Genomic DNA, 25,125 nt, shown 5'->3' with positions numbered 1-25,125 from the left:
TCTCATGACAGGGGCAAGGATGTCGAGGGTGTTAGAGCTGGAGAGGTGAAGGTTAGCAAGGACAGAGTCAGAGAAAGAGTAAGAAGAAGGGGTGGGAGGGAGGATGAAAGTGGAGGACAAATCCACGACTGACACTACTTCCACACATCTGGATACGCAGTTCTCCACTTTCCTCAGCCTGGTTACTTCTCCATTGGAAATATACAAGAGACTAGAGACACTTACCAGGGTGATATCATAGGTATCCTCATGCTGTCGGGGTAGGTCGCCACATCTGGGAAAACTGTTTCACGGATCTGTTAGGCGTCCTCGTGCCGTCGGGGTAGGCTTTCTGTCCTGGATTGGTGCCTCTAAAGACTATCAGACACCTTGTGCCAGAAGGTCTGGAGCTGTTGAACTAACATTACAGACTGTGACCTTCTACCGTTTCAGTAAGATTCTGCTTAGTGTTCACTCTTTATTATTCAGTTCTTATCCGTTCTGCATATTTAGGGCCTCATTACACGGTAGGCGGAGAACCATGGCGCTACTAGCGCCATGGTTCATGCCGGTAAAATACCGGCACCGCCTTGGTGGAAAGGGGAATTACCGCCCCATTCCAAGGTTGGCGGGGCGGTAATTCCCCCTTCCACCATTGCCCTTCCCCATTCCCATTTTTGCCCCATAGGGCATAATGGGAATGGGGAAGGCGCTAATTACGGTACCGCAAATTGCGGTACTGTAATTAGCTCCCTGGGTCCCTTTGCGGGTTGGTTTTTAACGCCTGCAAAAAGCAGACGTTAAATACCCCAACCCGCAAAGGGACCTCGTAGCAAGGCGGTAAGGATTTACCGGTACCAGTAAAATACCGGTACCGGTAAACCCTTACCGCCTACCATGTAATGAGGCCCTTAGTGGTGTTTTTGTATTTATTTGATCAGGTGGATTACCTTGAACATATTGAGGAACCTTGCCATCCATATCCACTCTCTCTGTGGTGTCTTCCTGTCGACTATTCAGGTTGTTGCACGCATCAGGGTTTGAAGTGGGGCATTGTTTGATTTCCAGGGTATTGATTTGTTCTCACAGCAGAGAGTTACAATTGTGGGAAGAATTATTCGGTGACATCTGGTTTTCTTGTTTCAGTTCTCCTGCCCTACTAGCTGTCATACCGGTGGTGAGTCCTAACAGGAAGCAAGGATGAGTGAGAGGGTAGGAGAGACCCCTAGTCTACAGACAAGGCATTCAAAAGAGGTGTAGTGTTGAGTGGGAATGATAGAAGCAGTGACCCATTCAGGGAAGACAGGGTCACACCACCTTCGGGTAGGTTGGGAGGGGCTTTGGAGAGGAGTTTGGAGCCCTCAGGAAGTAGAGTGTCAAGAGCAGTGACAGAGCTGGCACTGAACCACATCTCAGTAAGGGTGAGGATGTGGAGGTCAAAGTCTTCAAAAAGAAGACAGATCTCAGAGGAGTGTTTGACAGCAGAGTGAGCGTTCAAAGTAGCTAAGTGAAGCTGATTACCACATTTGAAGATTTTCCGGGGAGGGCTACATGGGCGTGGTACTCTGGTCGGTGGTGATGGAGAGGTTAGAGAGGAGGAATGAGGAGTAGCAGGACAAGGGAGGAAGTTAATGAGAGAGGGCAGGCCCTGGTGAAGAAGGAGAAGAGTAGGGTGAGAGGCTTGGGCCATGATAGTGCCGTTGTAATAGACATTGATGATGCACCTAGAGAATGAGAAGTATGCCAAGAGTACTTCCCATCTAGTGCCACCATTAATGGCCGGAGAGGAGAAAGGGTATAGACCATATGGGGAGTCCATAGGTACGGGAAGGGGATAGAAAACAGTATGTTGGTAACAGTCTGCCTGGAAGTAGCTTTGACATAGGTGTCCTCAATAGGTAGGCCTGGTTTAGAGGCCAGGAGAGTTTTCTATGCCTTTTTCTTTCAGACTTTGTGAGGGAGATTGGATAGGTGATAGAGTAGCTGTTAGAATAGATAGGGGAGATAGAGAGCGCCATGAGTGTGGCAGGGGAGGGGGCCTGCACACTGCATGAATAAACTCACTAGGTGGTCTAGCAGCCAACCAGGCCATGTGAAGAAGGTGCTTTGCTAGGAAATGCACAAGGTAGCAGAATTTTAAGTACACCGCCGGGGCGAGCACTAAAATGCAGCAGAAAACAATCGATGTGTAGGTTTGAGGCGCAAACCAGATTCGGGTTTCAGATGGTTCATAGACCAGAGCAGACCGTATGAGCATACAATGCAACAATTTATGGCATTTAGGATAAAGGAAAAAGAGGTATAAGGTTACTCGTGGGAGTGGTGTGCACACGATTTGCACGAGTGAGATGAATGAATATTGGGCACTGCCTGGGTTACATAGGGCAGCAATGAGCCAAAACAAATCACAAATACAGCCACCAGTTTGGAGACCATCAACATGGATGCAAGACAAGGAAAATGGCCTAACAGTAAACAGGCAGCGTTATGCAGAAGTAGTCAATTGAAATGTGCTCTGAGAGATAGGCCTGGCAACTGAGCAAGTCCAGTAGTGGGAACAAGGGATTCGTTTGTAACAAGACGCAGCAATTTGAAGAAACGCTACTAGGTTAGAACCACAGAAGAACTGAGCGTCCAGTTTCAAGACAGCAGCAGTGAGTGGAGAACAGAGAATTAAGGTGCAACTAGATTCGAAAAAACACAGTGACATCACACAAGCAGCATGTTAATGAGGTCAGCGGAGTGATTAACAGCAGCAGTGAGTGGAGAACAGAGGATTAAGGTGCAACTAGATTCGAAAAAACACAGTGACATCACACAAGCAGCATGTTAATGAGGTCAACAGAGTGATTAACAGCACAGCAAGTTCAACTAAGCCTCCGTATGTCTATTCTTCATTTTTGACTACATTCTATTCCTTCCTCATGCCTGTATACAGTTTCCTCTATTCTGCTCTACTAGTTGTCCACACTGCATTTCGTTTCTTCTTGAGCTTATTTTACCTTTAATTTTTCAACCATGTGTCTTCTTGATAGAAATGAGAGCAGCGTATGTTTGTTTACAGTGCCCTGCCGCGTGCTTTTCCTGAAGCTGTGGCCACCTGCATTCAACGCTTTTTGGAAGATTGCTCTGATAAGGATTTTCCAAAAATCGTGACGTTCGACGGATTTTGCTTAAGGTTGTCGGGTCATGGGGGCGAGTTGTGAAACACCTAGACTACCTTTGAAAACTAGGATGTCTAGTCATCACAAGCGTGGACTAGACGTAGAATTGGATGACAGGAATAGAATGAAGTCCACTAATGCTGCTTACTTCTTGAGTGACCGCTCGCTTTAGGCTTGGATTGCAATGACTGCTGACGAGTGTATCCTAACCCATTTATTTCTAATCATTTAATAGAATATAATGTACATTAAGTTTCCACAACTCCCTTTTACAGCGAGGTTGTCCAATGCAGTCCATATTTTTTCACTAGAATGGTATCTTTCTAATTATGCTCCTCTAGTCCATGCTCCTGCCTTACTTGAAGACCCAAGCTGTAGAAGTATTCTCTCATTCAAAGTTCCATACTTCCTGCTACCCTGCTGACTTCCGTTTCAATGTATTCGTGTATTCGCCATATCCGCCTACTCCTCTAATCCTCTCGTTAGTACATGTCTAGATTCTTGGTACTTTTTCCCCTGGGACACTTCACCATGGCTTGAAAGACAATCTCAAAGAAGAGAAACTGACAAGTGTACACCTGTCTGCCTTTAAGGTCCTGGTGTGAGACAGAAAACTGCACAGAACTCTGTGGTCTTGTTTCATTACAGTCTTTGCATGAGATTTAAAGAGAACCAGAATGTACTGAACATTCTTTTACTCATAACCCTGGTAAAACATTAGTCGACCTGTAACAAGTTATTGATACTGGATGCAGTTGCTATTGCATAGGGGTTTGGACATAAATTGCACTGTTAGGAGAATATTTCATTTTCTATTTTCAGTCTGATACCTATTATCTAATTGTGGACATCAAATTCAATTACTTTGAAAGACAAATAATAGATGGTGCTTGCTTTTCTACCGAGTGAATGTAAAATTTTATTCAGGAGAAACCATTTGGAAATGGTCCATGGGAATTTCCACTAGAGTCTTCAACTGTGCAAGTGAAACACAGGACCACATTAGGCGCTTACACTTAATCTACGTATTGATGCTTGAGCGAGGGACGCTATATTAGCACCCTGGCCGAGGGATCCGAGGGCCTCCCAGCCAATCAGAAAGCTCAGAACGGGGCTTTTACCTCATGGTTAAGTCCATGTTTCGTGCCTCCTCAGAAGCAGGAGGCCGACATTTTCCCTGCCAGTAGCAGGTAAATGCTCCCCTGTGCCCACTTCCCTGTAACCCCATTCCGCAATTTCCACCTCATTCGCCCACACGCCATTTCTCAACTAAAGAAAAACAACTATTGTCATCCTGGAAAACATGTGTTATGCTAATAGTAATAAAACCCTCTGGGCATGGGCATTACCTAGTCTGGTAATGCCCCCGGGCTAACATTAATGCCCACGCTTCGCTCAGGCCTGTAACCCAGCCTTGGGGCCTTACCTTACCTGGTAACACCCTCACCCTCAGGCTTTATTCCTTAAGTGGACCCAGACTTCTTGTCCGTTCTCCGCTCGTGCATTTTATGATCCTTCTCCACATGGGGCACGTAATGGCACCTGAATGGACGCAGTCGCTGGTTTCAGGCCATTACCCGCACTAGGCAGACAATACACTCTAATGTTTTGTTATGTTACGTTATTGGTTATTATGGAGAAGTGTCTGGTGCCAATCTGAGTTGGTGATTGCCTAGTTTCACAGTAGTATCACTGTGGCAAGTGCGAGAGTTCACTGTTCCCTCCCTACACAAAAGCTTAACAATAGGATATGCAACAGGGGAAACCCCGTCCTGGCAAAAGTCAACACTGTGCTCTGCAAAACCATATAATGTTCAATTCTTTTCTGATTTAGTAAAGTTTAAGAGGAACCTTTTCATAGGTACCTCAGAGCTCTAAATTATTCTGTTGTATTAGACAAGGAGTTGCATGTTTTGTGAAAAAATCTACGGAGACATAGGGCCTCATTACGAGCATGGTGGTCCGGGAACTACGGTACCGGTAAGCATGCCGTTATCGTAGTTCCCAGACCGCCATACTACGAGCTCTGCTCGCGGGTGCCGTCTCACCTGCCAGGTTTTTCCTGGTGGGTGTAACGGCACCCGCGAGCAGTGCACGTCGGATGCACCGGCACAACTCTGAATGTGCAGGTGCATCCGACGTCCCCAACCCCATTCAGCCCTATGGGGCAGAATGAGGATCGGGAGGCCCTTGATTCCAGCACCCGCAAATGGCCAATTCCCGGGTCCGCCGAGCTCGGCATGACCCGGTTCTTGCCCATTCGCGTGTGCCGTAAAAATGCAACTCCGGCGGCATCCGTGCCGTTTCTAATTGCAATGAGTTGTAATGAGGCCCATAGAGTCGCTCAACTCCGTATATATGGGTCCAATGGGGTTATTTTCACAGGCACATGCGTCACAAGAAAAATACTTGAAGCTGGTACGTTATTTGAGCTTGGCTCAAGGTTTATTTCCTGTTCAACATATATGCTGGCCCTTTATGATGACACGTGTTTCGGCATATTCTTTTGCCTTTTTGAAATCAGGGCATTAGCCTTGTTTCCCTCGGTTATCTTCTTAGTCTGAGTATTCCACAACTTCATGTCATGGGTTAAATCCTGCCTGCAAAGTCCATACTCTATCGCGTTGGTTCCCAGGACTTATTTAGCCTTGTGCCTTTATAGTTTTAGATTATATTAAAAATAAATTACAAATAGACATTTCATTTGAATATATTCAAGGTTGCATAAACTACCACTACATAGAAAGTCAAACATTAATCGTGTTGTAGTCACTGTATGGCTTTATTCGGTTTGGAAGACTTCTTTTTTTTTAAGGTGTCCCTCATTAATTTAAATGAATGTATTTTCCCAAATTAAGATCTCTTAAAACCTTATGACACTTTGCAGCCAATCAAACGTTCTAAACTGACCGCTTTTCAGGGCAAGATGGCTTCCGGCAAGGCCACATCTGAGAGATAGGATTGGCTGTGATCATCAAATCTTTCTGCACCATTCAAACCTCAGAGTGGTTCTCTGAGCCACCATCATTCATTAATCTCACTCTGCCAAACTGGCTTTCTAGAGTTTGTCCCCAGTTTACCAACACTGCCAGATGGCTTTTTGATAAGGGTAGTAGGGACAGGCATTCTCGGGTTAGCACTGGGAATATCATATCTGTTTATAAACACTCTTACCCATAGAGGCCTGAAAAGTTGAGAAACACAACTTAATACTGACAGAGGGCTGCTATTCTTGTTTAGTGCCATATATGGGAGCTGGTGGACATGGAGACTATCAACGTTCATTGTAATATACTTAGAGCATAGTTAAAATGGTAGCACTGGCACAGGCCTCGATCTATGACCAGGGCTCTTAAGAAATCCCTGTAGCGCAGGATGAAATCTGAGATGGCTAATGGACCAAAAAAATCACCTTTCAATAAGACATTAGGAAAGATTATATTTTCCCAAAAAATGCCCTAAATTTAGATTAGAGGATTTTGTAATGTGGTATCGTGGTACTGTGCAACAAGAGAATGGGCCTAATTATAAGTATGGCGATATGGTGTGAACGGTGCCGGTACGGCACCGGCACTGTTCATACCGTACTGCCATACTGCGAGTTTCCCTCGTGGGTGCCTGACCGCCCAGCAGGTCTGACCTGACGGGTTGTGCTGCACCCGCGAGGGAGACCCGCGGATGCACCGGCACCATTATCAGCGGTGCCGGTGCATCCATGCTCCTCATCCCCACTCTGCCCTATGGGGCAGAATGGGGATCGTGAGCATGGCCATACCGCCACCCACGAATGGGAAATTACCAGCTCATTCAACTCGTAATGGGCCGATAAATGCCCATTCGCGGGTAGCCGGGCCGGTAGCCAGCTTGGCGGTAGCCTTGCCTGCCATACAGACACGGCTATTGCCAAGCTCGTTATGAGGCGCAATGTCTTCTATCCTAGCGAGAATTAGTTCCTGCCATTTTTGCAAAATTAAGGACTAAATGTATCTAGCAAGAACTATTATTTATTAAGAGTTCTATTTATGAAAGAGCTTTTTTCAGTTTCTGAGTCATTTGTGGAACGCAGTATTTATTGGGTTCAAGATCAGGACTGACATTTCAGGAGGACTAGAGCACCAGCTAACAGCCTTTCTTGTGGGCAACTTGCAAAAGGAGTCCCCTTGTCTCCCTTGATTTTCAAATTCACTACAGGACTTTACCTTCAATGAGATCGGATTTCATCTGACTCAATTTCGTTTTAGATTTCGATTTTATTTTATTTTTTCTGATTGGGTTAGCTCCTTTTCTTCCTTTGTTTATTAAGGATTGTGATGAAAACTGAATTACTATTGTAGGTTCTTTGTTTATGGTGCCTTTGTATTCCCCAGTAGTCTAGCGTCTTGGCCGGCAGAGACACAAGTTGATTTATTATCAATGAAGGTAAATGTTCAGCTCTTAGTGACCACATGGTCCGTCCAATTAAGGTGCGTAACATCTCCTGTATCAGGAGGAAATGTGTATATGCAGTCATTGGGATGCACTTAAAATGTCATCACTGACTTTGTATAGTGTAAACGTTTTGGTGATGCATCCAGTTAAGAACACCAAGGATGTCTTTTCAAATGCAAACCGGATGGAACTCTTAGGCAGGAATTTGGAACAGTTTGCTGAGTCCAGCGATGATGGAATTGATTTGAAAAGCTCAAACCTTCTGCCTGATGGAAGGCACTGCAGACATTTGGAAAAAGGAAACGCTCGATTTGGGGCATGGCAAGTCTTTCAACAGAGTTCACCAAGAGAGAAGAATTTTCTATACTGTTTGATGTCTCCCCTGGAACTCCTTTCTTAGGAGATTGACTGTTAGGAAGTCATCTTAGGAGATCTACTCATGGGAAGTGGGAGGATGTTGTCCCTTGTACCCTGTTGAGCCAATGATAGCACTAGGAATAATCGTGTACTTGAGAGGGTGAGGGGAGAATGATGATGATAAGGGCCACACTTTTATGTCATCCTCTTTGGAATAATGGAAAATAGAAAATGTCTTTCAGTAGAGACCCCACGTGAGGTGGGCATTAGAGCTCCTATAAGAAAATAAACACACATTTCAAGCCCTCTGCACCGAAGCACAATCAAAAGAATCTGTTTCTCCAGCTGGAAACAAAGGACGCGCAGTGCCCTGGTCATGCTGACTGTGCTGGCAGTGCTGACAAGGTGTCCAAGGCTCGGCAGCTCAGTCCTCCCCCACGATGGGAATGTAATTCTAAAAATTCTGTTAGAACCAAAGGTAAGATCAAAAGCAGACTGGCTGGAAAGAACAGGTGAGACATGATGACATCACGCTGCAAACTGGAGAGCCATGTCCCACCCAAGGCCTTGACTTCCCGATGTGGACGCAGAGGGGAGTGCACTGGCTGCGATGGAGTTAACAGGCGCCGTCAACGGTCAACGTAAGGGCTGTAAAGCTGCCTGCTCGCTGGTCCACCTGATAAGAATCCACACCACAACTTCATCATTAGGGAAAGCCGCAAATAAATGATCGGAGCAGGGAGGCAGCGAAGGCCAGGCTCTGGATTTCCAAAGATTCAAGCAAGTAGAAATGCAGTTTGGCATTGAGCAATTGCATTGATGCTAGTGGAGCAGCAGTGCAAAATCACTTGCACAAGTGCTAATGCAACTGGTCGTGCAGAAAATGCATTGGTGATTGCGATAATGTACAGTAATCCAGCCGAAGGGGAGACCTAAATATACCAGAGCACGCCGAGATGACCAGCAGGCAGCGTGTTAGACGTTAGAAAATCATAAATAAATCAAATAATTAAACTGTTCCTCACCAGTACCACCACCGGTATCACCACCGATTGGGTTGTGAGCGAATTTGACAGTGACCAATCCAACGCAAGGAATTTGAGACTTTAAAGGAAAGAACCACAGGACGGAGCGACACAAAACCTACCACCAAGCCTCTGCGCCAGTCTAATGTGTATACAGTTGAATTATAAGCATCCTTTGTAGTTTTAGAGCAGCAGACAGATACCTTTGCCTAATAATGCCTGCATTTGCAGGACAGCAAAAGACCCAGCAGGCTAAAAAAAAAATGCTTTATTATGCAGCTTGAACATTACTGAGTAGATCTGCGTCTGTACTCTTATTCCTGGGAGTGCACTCCTCATTGATCCGACTTTTCTTTCTACCTTTAATGCTGAGCCATTCTGGCTGCCCCCGAAATCTTGTAACATCCTCATCAGTCCCTCACCGCAAGCTAAAGAAGGGGGCCTGAATTATTGAAAACTGACCAGACACAAGGCTTCATATATTCATTTATTGACTCTGGTGGTTTTAAATCCCAGCACTATGAATGCATCAAATTGCAGTATATATAAATCTATCAAGCAGGTAAACAGGCTGGCATCCATTTTGTTTAGGGTGCGCCATACATTTTTGTGCAATTGACAAGCTGCAGTTGTGCGCTACTCCTGCCCTAAACTGCTGTTATGGGAGGAAATATAGCATGTGTGCTCTCTGCTATTTATGCACTCTAATCAAATTGAATAATTAATGAAGATTGAAAAAAGGAGTAATGCTTGTAATGCAAATAGTAGCTTCAGTGTTTCCTCCTGCACATTTATTTCAATCTCTCTATACTGGGGGATGAGTGAGAGAATGTAGGTGATGTGAGGAAAAGATGCATATGTAGGTTTCCTGTTTATCAGGGAATGCTGAAATTCAGAATGCTTCCAAGCACGGTGGGGGAAGGGGAGTATGAAAAAGGGATGGGGGATTAAGAGATGCTCAACGGGGAGTAGGGGGGTTGTTAGAGAAATGTGGTCGGGGACCGCACGAAAGCTATACAATAATGTCTGGCCAAGAGGTGGAGCTTTGTTGGGAAGCACAGTGAGAAGGAATCGAGAGGAGAGAGAAATCAGGCATGCATTCCTCTCCCTCTGATTACATAGCTGCAAGCAGGCTCTTCCTGCCCCTTAATCTGAGTGACCCAGAACTAAAGTGAGTGAGTGGGAGGGAGAGCTGATGGAATTACACAGGGCATACCCCTTCGGTTTCCGTTGGCAAACAAGGCTTCTGGGAGGGCACAGATATCACACTTTGACCGCTGTCACCAGTGGTCGAAGTGGGTGGGCGCGTTTGGGAGCACTGCTCCTCTACTTTAAAAAAAAGTTTTACTGTTCCTATACTTTTATTTTTTTTTAAAATGCTCTGGAATGGCTTCGTTTTAAAATGAAAGTGTAGGAAGAATTTGAAACTTGCACTTCAGGTCACTGCTCTGCGCATTCCGTTAAATAGAATGTTTGTTTGGGGGTTTCAGTAGCGCGTGGGAGGGGGTTTGTGGGGAGCGGGGTCAGGCCAGCACATAACACAGTTCCACTATTTCTTTTTGTACACTTCGACCACTGGCTGTCAATATACTTGGATGCTAACAGACAGGCTGTGATTGTCTCTTGGCACAGGCCAGCCAGCGTAAGGCTCCTGATTCCAAAGCCTGGCCCCAGGCTGCTTGGGTCACTGTGTGAAAACAAAGAAATTGATATGAGGCTGGGAAGCCCAAAGGAAACACACCAACACAGGTTACAAAGAACATACAAAGTGCTTTATTTAAAAGCTACAACAGTTACCAAAAAGTCAATTGACAAACGGATAGCTATTCGGCTCTCAGAGTAACATAACGAACTTCAACGAGAGTTCACTGCGTTAGTGAGAGAGACCGTACATTGGAATATTTGTGCTTTTATACTCTTTATCCAGCTCTGGCCAACCCCCTCGCGGGTTAACCATTCTTAAGACCAGGCCTAGGGTTCCTTGCCAGGTCAATCCCATAATGTATGCATTTTGATCAGTTCCGCTGATACAGTTGTTCATTTACACATAGGTCAGGGATAGGACAAGGTCTCAGTTCGCGACCCCAACAAGTGGCCTGCAGGCATATTACTTATTCATGTGTGCCGAGGTCACAACGGCCAGAATCTCACTCGGAATGTCATTCGGCCTCCATTTTGATGTTCAGGGTGACTTCCACATTACAAGAGAACCTAAAATGGCGGCTAAATCCAAGATGGCGACTTACACAGTTTTCGTTAAGGTCAAGTCCTTGCCGCGGAATCTATTTTACACAATATTTTAGACAACTTGGCGTAGGCCAACACACATTCAAATACTGCGATTGGAGGCATAATATTATTTCAATTCCAACAGACCCTCCTTTTGGCCTATGCCAAGTGCTAACATCATTTCTAATACTTTTGAAAATAACTCCATGTGTTGTCATCCATAGATCCCGAATTATTGTCTGTAATGTCTATAGCCATTAGGTCGTTCATCTAAACCTCTTGTAACACGAATTCTTTAGATGCTGTATCTGGGGCATATATTTTATGCCCTATTGTGCTCACTGCTTGGGCACAACATCCCCCTAGCATTCCACATATACTCGGAAGACATTGGAAACAGCAACAAAGGAATAGCAGGATCCCCAAAATAACCAGAATAACAGAAAGCACCTTCCAACCCCAAGATCGTAAAGAATCCCAGAACCAAGTGCTAAGATTCCAATCTCCTACAGGGATATGTACTTCAGAACTAAGAGTATGCAAGTTCTGTATTGCTTTAAAAATTGTCGGCGAGGAATCTGGTACGAAAACACAGCAAGCGGACCCCACTAATTTGCAAACTCCACCTCGTTCTGCCAAAATGACATCTAATGCCATCCGATTTTGGAGTGCTACCAATCTTATTGCTTTTTGCTCTAAGGTCATATTGTAGAGTATGTCCGTGGTCCGGTTGATCGTTCTCTCCAGTACCCTTGCTAATCCCCTAATGTTCTCTGAGTTTGTTATTTGTCCCCAAAAGGGTACAACTGATTTCGCTATATCTCCCAATACTTGCCCAGGGGTATCTCCGTTCTTGTCCCGCCTTGGGCGAGCCTTAGAAACCTCCAATGTACTAGCTACAAATACCCCGGGTAATAATATTCCTAAATAACAGGTTCCCTGCCAATCCTTGGGTAACCAGGGAAATGCTAAACTACCACAAACAAAATAAACAGCCCCCCCTACATACAGAGGCCTGTTTTCTCCAGTCAAATTTACAATGTTCTTACAACCTTCAAAATCTTCCATTGGCTTAGTGCCATTTCTTTGTACACAAAAGGGAACCGAATCAGGGCTATGATTTATAGAATAAGAAGGAGGTACGGCGTCCTTATTGCCTATCGGAGCCATTTTAAAGGAAATTAGAGTTTGAAAAGGAAGAGATAGTTTATCTGACGGCCTAATAGAAGCGACATTAGGTCTACTTCTATTTGCAAAAAGCGAGCATCCCAGGGGAGTCAATTCACGTTTCTCGAAATCATTCAGATTAGTCCCATCAAAGTTCCCTGAGATGCTATCATTCCATCGGCCAAAGAATAGTGCTCTAAGAGGGGCATAGCAAGCAGTCGTTAAAAGTAAGGGATGTATATACCATCCCAGTCCCTTGTTCCCATGTTGCGGTAAATGAGTACAAATCCAACAATTACTCTTATTAAAAATGGCATGAGTTGCATTCATCACTATCATTAGAGTGTTATTATGATACTTTTGTCTATGTTGGGAATCTCTAGGGGACAGAGTGTGAAGGTGTACAGAGGGAGTCAAAACAGTTGGTACAATCTCGGTCGGTAATAAAGGTTTCAGAGGATAGATTTCCTCAAAATACCAAAGTCCAACAGCAGCAGTTGCAAAAATAACAATTATCATTATCAAAACACAGCAGTACGTTTTCGGAGCCCAGGCACAGTGTTCATTGTCCAAGTTGGTCACCCCCTTATTCACAAGTCCAGTGCGGGGAGCAGCAGCGAAGGTGGCAGGCATTGTAGTTCCTCAATCGACGACCCCAATGTTCGTTGCTGGCGACGCTACGGTCGCGCGATTTCTTAGTCCTTCCCAACCCTAGCCAACAGAATCCCTTTTGTTCAACAGAACTTTCTCATAAAAAGGAAAACTTCCAATCACTTCCTTTCTCCAGATGCACGGAAACACCTGTGTCGTAGTTCTATTTCCTTCGTTGAAGGTTGTACCTGGTGGTACCAAGAATTGTCTGATCCGGAAATAAAGTGTTGTCACTTCCTGAGGGAAGCGACGTGTCGGAGGCGATGGAAGTCGCAGAGCTCGAAACAGTGTTTTCCGGAAGTGATTTTTCAAGAGAGTGCGGAGACGAAATGGACTGTTCCACAAGCTCCTCGGGCTCAGAGAAATTCTCTGACGCACTCACAGCGCTGTTTGCTACTCCAAGATCAGAGACTGTAGCATCAGTGAGGGGTTCTGCTTCTTCTGTAATGTGTGGCGTCAGGTGAGGAAGTTTCTTGACATGCGTCGCGTGGATCCAGTTCTTCTTTCCAGCCACCCGCACTGCTGTCCTGGTGACCAGTAACACCTGGTAGGGTCCGTGCCAGCGAGGCGCGAGACAGGAAGACCTCTCGTAGGCCTTCACTAGGACCCAACTTCCAGGCTGTATATCGTGTCCTGGGCCCGTGAACCGTACAGGTAAAGCCGAGTGCACCTGGTGATAAATGAAATACAGGTTTTTAGTTAACTGGTTACAGTAGTCTACAAGCAATACATTTTCCACCTCTCTCAGGGCTTTAGGTTTTGGGAGACCCCAAATGTTAGCAGGTCTCAAGCCCAGTCTTAGTCTGAGGTGTGGTACGCATAGCTAATAATACAATAGGTAAGGCATCTGGCCATTTCAGTTTGGTATCAGCACATGTTTTTGCAAGCTTATTCTTTGAAATACCATTGTGTCTTTCCACCAACCCAGCACTTTGAGGATGTCTAGCTGAGTGAAATCGTTTTTCAATACACAAAGCTGTGCATATCTGCAAAATTACTGCTGCAATAAAGTGGGGACCATTATCCGACCAAATTACCCTCGGGAGCCCAAATCGAGGAAAGAATTCTTTTACCATAATCTTTGCAGTGGTCATGGCGGTAGCATCTTTAATGGGGAAAGCCTCGACCCATTTACTGAAGGCACAAATAATTACAAGAACATATTTCAGATTATTACATCGTTCCATTTCAATAAAATCAAAGTGAATGACCTCGAAGGGAACAGAAGGGGGCCCGAAGCTTCCCCTTGGAGTTACTGCCCCCTTACCCACATTGTGCTGTAAGCAGATCATACAGTTCTGGACATGCCTCTTCGCAGTCCCCAGAATCTTGTCATTCACCCAAACTTGCTCTAACATTTTCGTGATCTGCTGGGCACACACATGTGTAGGACCGTGTGCCATCGTAACCATTGCCAATACATTTGAATCAGGGAGCAACTATTTTCCTTCGGATGTATCCACCCAACACCCTTCATCATCCAATTTCCCCATACCTTCAGCCCACCTTTTAGATTCTTCTATTGTGGCATCAGTTTGAATATCTCGCACAGACCCAATACCTTCATCCATTATGTAAGCATCTCTCATTTCCCTCAAAGCATACATGTCCGTGCTAAAGTCTGTGGCCGTTTGCCTGGCTATCAGGTCCGCAAAAGTGTTCCCTTTGCCCACATCATCTATGACCTTACGATGTGCTGCACATTTCATGATCGCTAACTGTTTAGGGAGTGAGAGTGCCGAGAGTAATTGCACTATCAAGGGGCCATGCTGGATCTTGGTCCCATGTGAGGTTAGGAACCCTCTTTCCGACCAGAGCCTTCCAAAGTTGTGAGCCACCCCAAATGCATACTGGCTATCAGTATATATATTTAGTATACGCCCTTGGGAGAGTTCACAAGCTCGGGTCAACGCTATAATCTCTGCGGCCTGTGCGGAGTTATGCGAAATTCTCTTAGTTTCAACAACTTTGCTCAATGTAGTAACTGCATAAGCAGCTGTAGATGTACCATCAGAAAGTTTGAAGCAGGAGCCATCGCAAAACAGCTCCCCTTCTGCATTATCCAAAGGAGTATCTATGAGATCTATCCTGCCCTTCGTTTCTTGTTCAGTGGTATACAGGCAGTCATGTAATTCTTCGTACCGCAAACATTGTTTTGCGGGAAAGGTAAGAGTACAGCCGGATTAAGAACACAACAACTCTTAATTTGGATGTGAGGGGCAAACAGAATTAGTTCATACCTTGTTAACCGCGCAGAGGTGAGGTGTTGCGTTTGGGTTTTGTTCAATAGAATATCAACAGAGTGAGGTACCATCAAAATCAAATCATGGCCTAGGACCATTCCCTCACTCTCTTTTACAGACACGGCAGCAGCAGCGACAGCGCGCAAACATCTTGGCAAAGCGCATGCGACAGGATCAAGGGTGGAGGAGTAGTAGCCGCACGGCCTATTCTTCCCTCCGTGTTCCTGTGTTAACACAGCCAAAGCACATCCATCGCATTCATGCACAAACAACACAAAGGCCTTGTCATAATTTGGAGTACCCAGAGCCGGTGCAGAACACAGTGCGGTTTTGAGTAGCTCAAATGATCGTTGATGTTCCGATTCCCATGGCAGTGGCAGAGAAATGCCCTTCTTCGTCAAAGCCAATATCGGTTTTATCACTAACGAAAAGTTCGGCATCCACAACCTACAGTAAGAAGCCATACCTATTAAGGCTCTGACTTCCTTCTGTGTATTTGGAACAGACATGCCAGAAATGTGTTTTATTCTTTCAGGTGTCAATCTTCTCCCCTCCTTTGACAGGAGCTAGCCTAAATAGGCGACCTCCTGACAACAATATTGAAATTTTTTAAGCGAATCTTTATGACCATTTTTAGCTAAATGAACAAGCAACAGTACAGTGCCTGCTTTACAAGCACTCCCAGAGTCTGCAGCCTAAAGCAAATCTTCAACATATTGAAGCAGCGTGCAAGTAGGTGGCAATTCAAGGATGTCGAGCTGCTCTTTCAAAGCTCTACTATAAATACTAGGACTTTCAGTATACCCTTGAGGTGCCCTGGTAAATGTGAATGAGCGTCCCCCCAAGGTGAACGCAAACAGATATCTACTTTCCTCATGTATAGGAATGTTAAAGAAAGCATTTTTTAAATCCACAAAATCCACAACGCTGAAGTGCGTAGCCGTAGCAGGGATCATTGGCAATATCGTCGTCACATCGGGCACAATTGGAAATTGTGGGGCGACCACTCTGTTAATAGCACGAAGATCAATTATGAACCGGTATGCAATTGCATTGTCGCCTTTCTTATATACAGGCAAGATCGGACTATTACACAAACTACCTGTAATCCCTTCGATCACCCCACGATGAACAAAATCGGAGACAATGCATTTCAAAGCACGTTCGCCCTCAACTGATATTTTATACTGCGGAATGCGTGGTAGTTTCACTCCATGTTTCAGAACTATTTTAACGGGCTCAATCTGTAATACCCCGACATCATTGTCGTCTACCGCCCATAAACATTCTGGGACAATGCTAAGCTCAGGAGGTAAAGGTCGAATCAAGAACTGAGAATTAAGAAGTTGCTGTGGTGAAACCGTCAGCCGTACTCCATCAGAAGAACAATAAATTACTGCGTTCAATTTCTTTAACAAATTCAACCCCAGCAAATTCTCTCCACAGTTTGAAGTGAGAAGAAAAGGGCAATGGTCCGTAAAGGGACCCAAAGAAACAGACACCGGTGCAGAAACCGGACAGACAGTTGGTATACCAGAAAACCCTACGGAAACATTTGTTTGCCCTGACAGTGGAATGTTTGGAACCCTAGAATGATCAATGGAGCACTTCTGCGCCCCAGTGTCTATCAAAAACTGGTGTTTCCTATTCCCTACTAATAATTCAACGTAGGGGACTTTCTTATTAACGGGAATAGGTGAAGGTTCCAAACCCTGCTTCGGGCAATCCTAATGAAATAGAGTATCATTGGAAGGAAGCTCTTCAGAAAGGTAGGCAGCAGAAGGGTGATCAAATATGTTCCTCGAGTCCACACTCGAGGTCTGATTTTCCCGTGAAAAAGGTTGCTGAGGATCTTGTAAAAACTGACCTCTATCAGGGCCCCCTGCTCGAGGGCGGTCCCTAGGTCGTCTACCCATACCCCCAAACGCACTGTTTGACCTTTGGCGAAGGACAGGGCACTGTGCTCGCCAATGACCTTCCTGGCGGCAATAAGCACATTGATTAATATTCACAGGACCCAAAGGAGCATTTCCTTTTGGGACATACTGACCTCTAGTCTGTGTCGTGCCTCCTCTGGGGTTTCTAACAATTTGCTGTGATAATACTTTGGTTTTCAAATCTCCTTTCCTCTTTTCAATTTTTTCCTTCTCATTATTAACACGGTTCTCATTATACTGAGCCATGTGCAAAACCTCAGATTGAGATTTTGCCTGCCAAGCGCTCTCAGATGACATAATCTGTGACTGGATGTCAGGCAACAATCCACGTACAAATTTGGCCACGAACAACCTTTTCCCAGACTCTGTACCTAAATCCTGTCCACTGAAGTCAGAAAATACCTGCTCGAATCTATTAAAAAATTCGGTGGCGCCTTCAGTTTTTCCTTGGCCACAGGCCGTAAGCTTGTCCCAAATAATTATTTTCTCTGGAATTATAGTTTTTAATTTTGCGACAATTCTATCAGGCAAAGTAAGTATTACCTGTGGGGGTTTCTCACCAGCTGGTCTTTCCCCATCAATCCTAATCATATTAGCCCACGTATCTCCCAACCCTGGCACATCGTCTACTGTCCGAACCTGTTTCCATACATCTACGGGTAGGAGTACAGGGAATAGCAAGTCAATATCACTCAAGGTGAACACAGAGGATTGCAACACGGACTCTATTTCTTTGTAAAACCCCGTCGGGTTTTTCCTGATATCGGGAACTGATTGTCTAATTGTGTTCACTTCCTGTCGTGAAAACGGGACGTGAACGAATTGCGATACATAATGTGCAGGGATATCCACAGCAGGGGCACCAGTCCCAGCGTTGGCGGGGATCTCAACTTTTGGGACAAAGGTCGGAGGAACCTCTGTCATAGGCAACTGAGATATAGGTGCCTCCGGCCGCTTACTTAGCAATAGAGCCAGGTCGAGCGCTAAGGCAGCTGTAGAAGTATTGGGCAAAAAAGCCCTTTTACAAATCCCCAATAATTCTATGGGGCAACTAACCTTCTTTCTTACACATTCTTCTTGCAGGTACTGTACCATCACCTGAATTACCTTTCTTTGCATTTCTACTGTATACTGACTATACATGTCATATACTTCATCTGGCGGAATCGATGAATCCGAGATCCATCGAACCGCATCTTTAGTACAAATTCGTATTTCCTCGGGTGCCGATCTACGATACGGAAGGAACCGCTTCTGTACATATATTCTATCGTCTTCGTCATCCTCATCTCGTGACCTTTCAAAGTCTTTCCTAAACTCAAACAATTTTTCAACATGCCCATATACTGTCTGTTCTGTGTCCCTCGAAAGTGCCAAAGCATTCAGATCTCTCACCCCTTGTAGAAGATCCGAATTTTGTAATCTACCCCACATCACACATAAATGAGTCCCCAAACCTTCGATAAAAACATTTTTCTCTGGAAAACTCCTGTTTCTTATCTGTAGAAACAGTATTACGAGTGACGATCTTTGATCCTGCACCTGGATCAACTTCAGTCAATACGGGACCACTCGGGAGCGGAGGTGCAGGTAAATTTAATAAAGGTGCAACTATTGGTGCAGATGGAAGGGGCGGTGCGATAGGTGGAGGAACAACAACTAGAGGACTAGGAACAATAGGTTGTACAGGGGGAACAGGAATAACAGCAGGAACAACAGCAGGAATGGGCAGAGCGCCCAAAATAGGAACATACGGAGGTGGCACAGGGGCATCAGGCCTGCGTTCGCTTAACAATTTCTCAATAAATTCCTCGGAAACATGGAAATATTTAGAGGGGTACATTTTCTGGATTCCAAGTGAAAAAGCTCTATCCATATTTTTAACTGATTCTGAACGTTTTTCTTTATCATATAACAACGCTTTTTCGTGGTTAGTTTTATGACGGCGTGCATATTTGCCCCTACTTTTAAGCTGCTGTAACGCTTCTTTTTTCCAATTTTGTAAAACATCAAAGGCTGCAGGTCTAGCCTTCTTTTTCAACAAGACTGATTCTAGGTATTCAATACGGGGGATCTCAAAACTACCGTTGATTGGCCACTGAAATTCAGAGGTATGTCTGGTCTGTCTGTGCCAAATATCATTAAATACTATACTACCAATGCCATACTTACAGTACATAGTACATGCTGGCGACCCCTCCTGTGGTGGCTCCGGGTGGCTAAATTCCAAGGATTGTCGATCGCTGCGGAACAGAGCCCTAAAGCAGCTAGACAATTTCCCAGGCATTTCACAAAGAATTGGTGTTACCTGGTGAATAATTGTGTCTGCAGATACAATACGCCAAATTCAAATTGTCAGGGTTAAATTAAGAGCCGTGTCACGACTGCACCTGACCAAACCTAAGGAGGACCGTACGGTTTATCAAAGAACTTACCTAACGGATTTTACCTTGTGTTTGGTGGTTTCGGCAAATCTGCCCGCCTCAAAAATGGACCCTCGTCAAGATGCCGTGTCAGACCACACGACTATCGTCCAAGGATCGGATCGTGCAGCGCTGCCGAGGTATTGCGTCTCGATCGGTCGTGCCCGCAGAATCACACCGTCCGATCCCGGTTCGATAGTCTGCATCAACCTTCAATGATCCGGCATCAATCTTGAGGGTCCCTATTCGGGCGCCAACTGTGAAAACAAAGAAATTGATATGAGGCTGGGAAGCCCAAAGGAAACACACCAACACATGTTACAAAGAACATACAAAGTGCTTTATTTAAAAGCTACAACAGTTACCAAAAAGTCAATTGACAAACGATAGCTATTTGGCTCTCAGAGTAACATAACAAACTTCAACAAGAGTTCACTGCGTTAGTGAGAGAGACCGTACATTGGAATATTTGTGCTTTTATATTCTTTATCCAGCTCTGGCCAACCCCCTCGTGGGTTAACCATTCTTAAGACCAGGCCTAGGGTTCCTTGCCAGGTCAATCCCATAATGTATGCATTTTGATCAGTTCCGCTGATACAGTTGTTCATTTACACATAGGTCAGGGATAGGACAAGGTCTCAGTTCGCGACCCCAACAAGTGGCCTGCAGGCATATTACTTATTCATGTGTGCGGAGGTCACAACGGCCAGAATCTCACTCGGAATGTCATTCGGGCTCTATTTTGATGTTCAGGGTGACTTCCACATTACAAGAGAACCTAAAATGGCGGCTAAATCCAAGATGGCGACTTACACAGTTTTCGTTAAGGTCAAGACCTTGCCGCAGAATCTATTTTACACGATATTTTAGACAACTTGGCGTAGGCCAACACACATTCAAATACTGCGATAGGAGGCATAATATTATTTCAATTCCAACAACTGTATCATAGAGGCTTGGGGTCATGTTACAAACACTTTGCAACAGTGCAAAGGCAATTCACACTTGGGCAAACATGGCTGAGTCAAGGTAAGAGATCTGCTCATGATGTATTACATGTGCCTGTCTAGCATGTAATGTGCATGCTGCATGTATCACTGCGCCCTACAGCACACAGCTGACCCCTTAAAAAATGTGGTTCAGCTGCTGCATAGTCTCTACTGTAGGCCTGCACATTGCATGCAAAGTAAGCAGAGCCCTGAACTGTACACTGGTGCCCTACGGGTTCATACATGCGAATTGGTGCAGCTGTCACATACTCTCTATCATCTTCAATACAGTCTTTGCCTCTTCTCTCTGCACTCCTCAGCTTTGAATGCCTCAACAGTAAACACGTCTCCTTTATGTGCATTGTCTAAACTTCAATTTCTGTTGCATGTTATGTTATGTTATTTGGCATTTGTATAGCGCCTTTCACCATTGTTAGGGTTTCAAAGCTCTGTGGGTTGAATGCCCTCGGGGACCGCAGTCCAGGTCAGTGGAGAGAGTAGTGTAGTACAAAGTGCTTGGGCGCACTTGGTATGTGTGCAGCCAGTGTGCCATAGGTGATGAGTAGCTGCATACTAGCGGTAGCTGTGGTGAGGTGGGTGTGTAAGGGCAGCAGCATGTGTGCAATGAGACCAATGGACTATGGTATCTGCATTCTTGTGGCGCTGGTGCTTGAGGGTGACATTATGTGTGTAGCTAGGCCGAATTTGAAGGGTATAGTTGTCTTCTAAAGACAAATAAGATGGTGTACCATGTTAGTCAAGTGCCAAATCTCTGTTGTTTACCACATGCTCCATGATGTTCGGCATTGTGTTGCTATCAACATCTGAAGGCATGCTCTGTTACAGGCCAGCATGCCAATAATCACCGGCCAATAGCAATTGCAAAGACAAAAGAAGTGTAAAGCAGAAACATGTATGGTGTGCAGTAGAAATAGGCATGGGAATGTGCATTGATTGTGGCACTGCACGCTTTCAGGCCTGCAAAGAATCCCTCAGGATTCCTTGACAGGTAGCCATGGCATAGGAGATTGCCAACTTGGGAGCACGTCGCTTATTGGCGTCACACTTTTGGCACACAAAAATTAAAGCATTCTTTTGATAGTGTGCCCTTTTCCTCTCTGAGTACTTGATCCACAGTGTATTGTCTCCAATCTTTTTAAGTGGTAATGTGGGAAAAATGGGAATTATGCGAAAGCAAGCAATAATAGTGCATTGGACCAATACACCAGCTGCCTGAGCATCTGTGCAGCCTAAAAATCACAGGTCCAGAAATGTAGACAGTTTCTGCTGGTGTACGTGGTGGGCATTGCACAGGCAGAGGTGAGTGGTCAGATATCAGTGCTACTGAGCTTTAACATCATTTAATTGGCATTTTTTGAAAAAGCCCAACATTTTCGTCCTTTTTGGGTATTTTCTCTCACCCCCCCTACAGCAACCTAGGATTCCTGGGATGCGTTACAACCGCCTACATGTGGGAAAAAAAGGGGCCAAATTTGGCCGAGATATCTCATGTAACAAAAAAGTTACAAGGCATTGAATGGCGACATACCGAAATCACCAAAAAAGGCCTTGGCACTGGGGGAGGGGGGAACCCATGACACTTAAAGGGTTAAATAGAATGTGCGTTTGGGGGTTTCAGTAGCGCGTGGGAGGGGGTTTGTGGGGTGCGGGGTCAGGCCAGCACATAACACAGTTCCAGTATTTCTTTTTGTACACTTCAACCACTGGCTGTCACTATACCTGGATGATAACAGACTGGCTGTGATTGTCTCTTGGCACAGGCCAGCCAGCATAAGGCTCCTGATTCCAAAGCCTGGCCCCAGGCTGCTTGGGTCACTGTATCATAGAGGTGTGGGGTCATGTTACAAACACTTTGCAACAGGGCATTACCCTTCGAATGAGTCAACTTGAAAGCAGATGAATACATTCCCTATCTGTATAATTGCACTGGTCCAATGAAAATTATAAATGATGCTGATTTTCACAGGATGAAGGTTGCTGTGTTAATAACTAAAGGGTGCTTCCTTTTTTAAGGTTGTTTTAATATTTATACTGTGTCCGAATATCACACATGTGGCCCTTCAGGCTACCTTTTAGGGTAACACTATTGAGATTGCAAGAGACCGGACCCACTCTAAAAGGCCAACTTTCCAGTGCAGCATGGGCATCTGTAGACGTCACTGTGAGGCTCAGGACGTTGGGGACCTCCCAAGCGTCCCTATGGCACCCGCGGTCTCAGCTCCGGTGAGAATGAAAGACCATGACACGGAGCAGCATAATGTACATATTTCTTTATTTAACATACAACCGGAACTGTCCCTGTATCTGCCCGCCTCCCTAACCCCAACATCACTTCCCTAGGTCTCGGCCCAAATGAGGGCCATCCCCCATAACAATGTGGGAGGGCTGCTCAGTCGCACCAGTGACATGACACCCCCCCTTTTAAGGTAACAAATCACTCACAACTTGTCAGCCCATTTCCTTGATCTGTCTCTGGGGCTTCATGCGACATCTCTGAGGCCTCAGGGGGAGGCGAGTCATCGGTGGGGGTGAGAGCTCTCTCTCACTACCGACATCTTCTTGAGACTGTTCCTCATCCCCGTGATGGGACTCATCCGAGTGCCTCTCGTCCGGACTGTCGAGCGTCTGCTCCCACCCAAGTGCGGGGGAGGCCATGACGTTCTTGAAATATGACGAGTTCCTCATTATGGCTGGTTGTCTGTCCCCACTTGCTGTGACCATTGTGCCTTTCTTGTGGGTCATGATTAAGTGTTCTGGTGCAAAAGTGGGGTCTTTCTTCCGACCCTTTAGTTGGCGTACCAGCACCTGTTCTCCCGGTTCAATGGTGCATTCCTTGGCACAACGTTGGGTGTCAGCTCGGTCCTTCATTTTGCTCTTCTCTACCTGATCTTTGTCTCTCGCTTGCTGTTCGAGCAGTGTTGGCGGAGGCTGGGTGGGTCCCTCCAGTACCCTCATCTTGACATGTCTGCGAAACACTAGGTCCAAGGGCAAACCCCTGTTTGTTCTGTGCGGTGTGTGGGGATATTCCCGCAGCAGCTGGTAGAGTGCTTGCTCAAAGGGGTTGTTGAGGATGGTGGCTATTTGCAGTGTCCTCTTAATGGTATTTTTTAACACAAAAATTGGGCAACCACCGGCTGTCTCATAAATCTGTTATAGCCATTTGGAATCCAAATACTAAAACATATGTGGTCGAGAAACAAAATTGAGGTGTGCCGGTGTGGAGAATTTTATCGTGCGAGACGTAATTGCAGTACTGACATGGCTTTTCAACATGAGTGTCGCATGATTAGGCGGAGGTTCTATGAACGTGGATATAGTAGTCAATGCATTAAGCAAGGGTTTAATCGTATCAACACATTCACTCAGGATCAGACGTTGGTTACGAATACAGAATCTACCAGACCAAGTCTGGAGTATGTACAGTTCATAACGAAATATTCAGAAGACCATTGTATGCTTTATCGCCTATTAATTAAACATTGGCATTTGTTGAGACTTGACCCAGAGCTTCTGCCTTATGTCTCGGCTACACCCAAACTCATCTTTACTCGTAATAAAACATTGCGCAACAAACTCTGCCCTTCGTTTTTACAACCAAAGCCTACTCATGCACAGCCTCTGACTTGGCTTCCACCCAAACCTGTTGGTTTTTTCAAATGTGGTCTATGCAATTTTTGCCAATATGCTCTTATTCAAAATACATTTAGTTGCCACCATGGTTTGTCAATTCACATTTCTGATTTTATTAATTGTAAATCGAAATTTGTGGTGTATGCTATTTTATGCGTATGCCGCAAAGTATATGTTGGTTCTACTATAAGAGAACTGCGAGTTCGCATTCGAGAACATTTTGCACACCTGAAGAGTCAAGATCCGAAGCTGCCTCTTGCACTTCATTGGCAACAGAATCATCAAATGGATTCAGTAAAAGATCTTAAGTTCATTGGGCTCATTTAAGCGCATTCCCACCCAAGAGGCGGGGACCGTCAATTACTTTTACGTCAGCTTGAGGCACGCACCATCGCCAAACTTCGTTGTACCAGTCTCGGTCTCAACACGGACACGGAACTAAATGTATTTTTGAAATGCTTTACATAAATGCTGGTGCACATTTCCTATACTTGCAGTAACTGCATTTTCATTATTCCCTGTTTGTTTTTATGTATTCACTTTTAGTCAAATTTAAACAACCCAGATCGTCAGGAATCGCTGCCAGTTTCTAATTGCTCATCCGTCCACTGCTGTCATTGAATATTCCAGAGATTTTTTTTTTTTTTTTTTTAATTCCAATTAAAATATTTGTATTATTTCTATTTGCATGCACACTGCCATTACAGCTTATTATGCATTAGACTTTTATTTAATATTTATTAGTTGTGCTAACGGATGTAGACATTCTCTAGGGCACATATAAAATGCAAGCGCTTGCCTTATTTAATACAAGGACTACCATTACCACAATTCCATGCACTAAATTTAACCACATGACTGAGTCATGTGACACATTTTTAG

This window comes from Ambystoma mexicanum, chromosome 3p (assembly GCF_040938575.1).
Source record: "Ambystoma mexicanum isolate Mex_15411 chromosome 3p, UKY_AmexF1_1, whole genome shotgun sequence".
Classification (NCBI taxonomy): Eukaryota; Metazoa; Chordata; class Amphibia; order Caudata; family Ambystomatidae; genus Ambystoma; species Ambystoma mexicanum.
The sequence above is the reverse complement of the archived record's forward strand: the minus strand, read 5'-3'. Positions refer to the sequence as shown.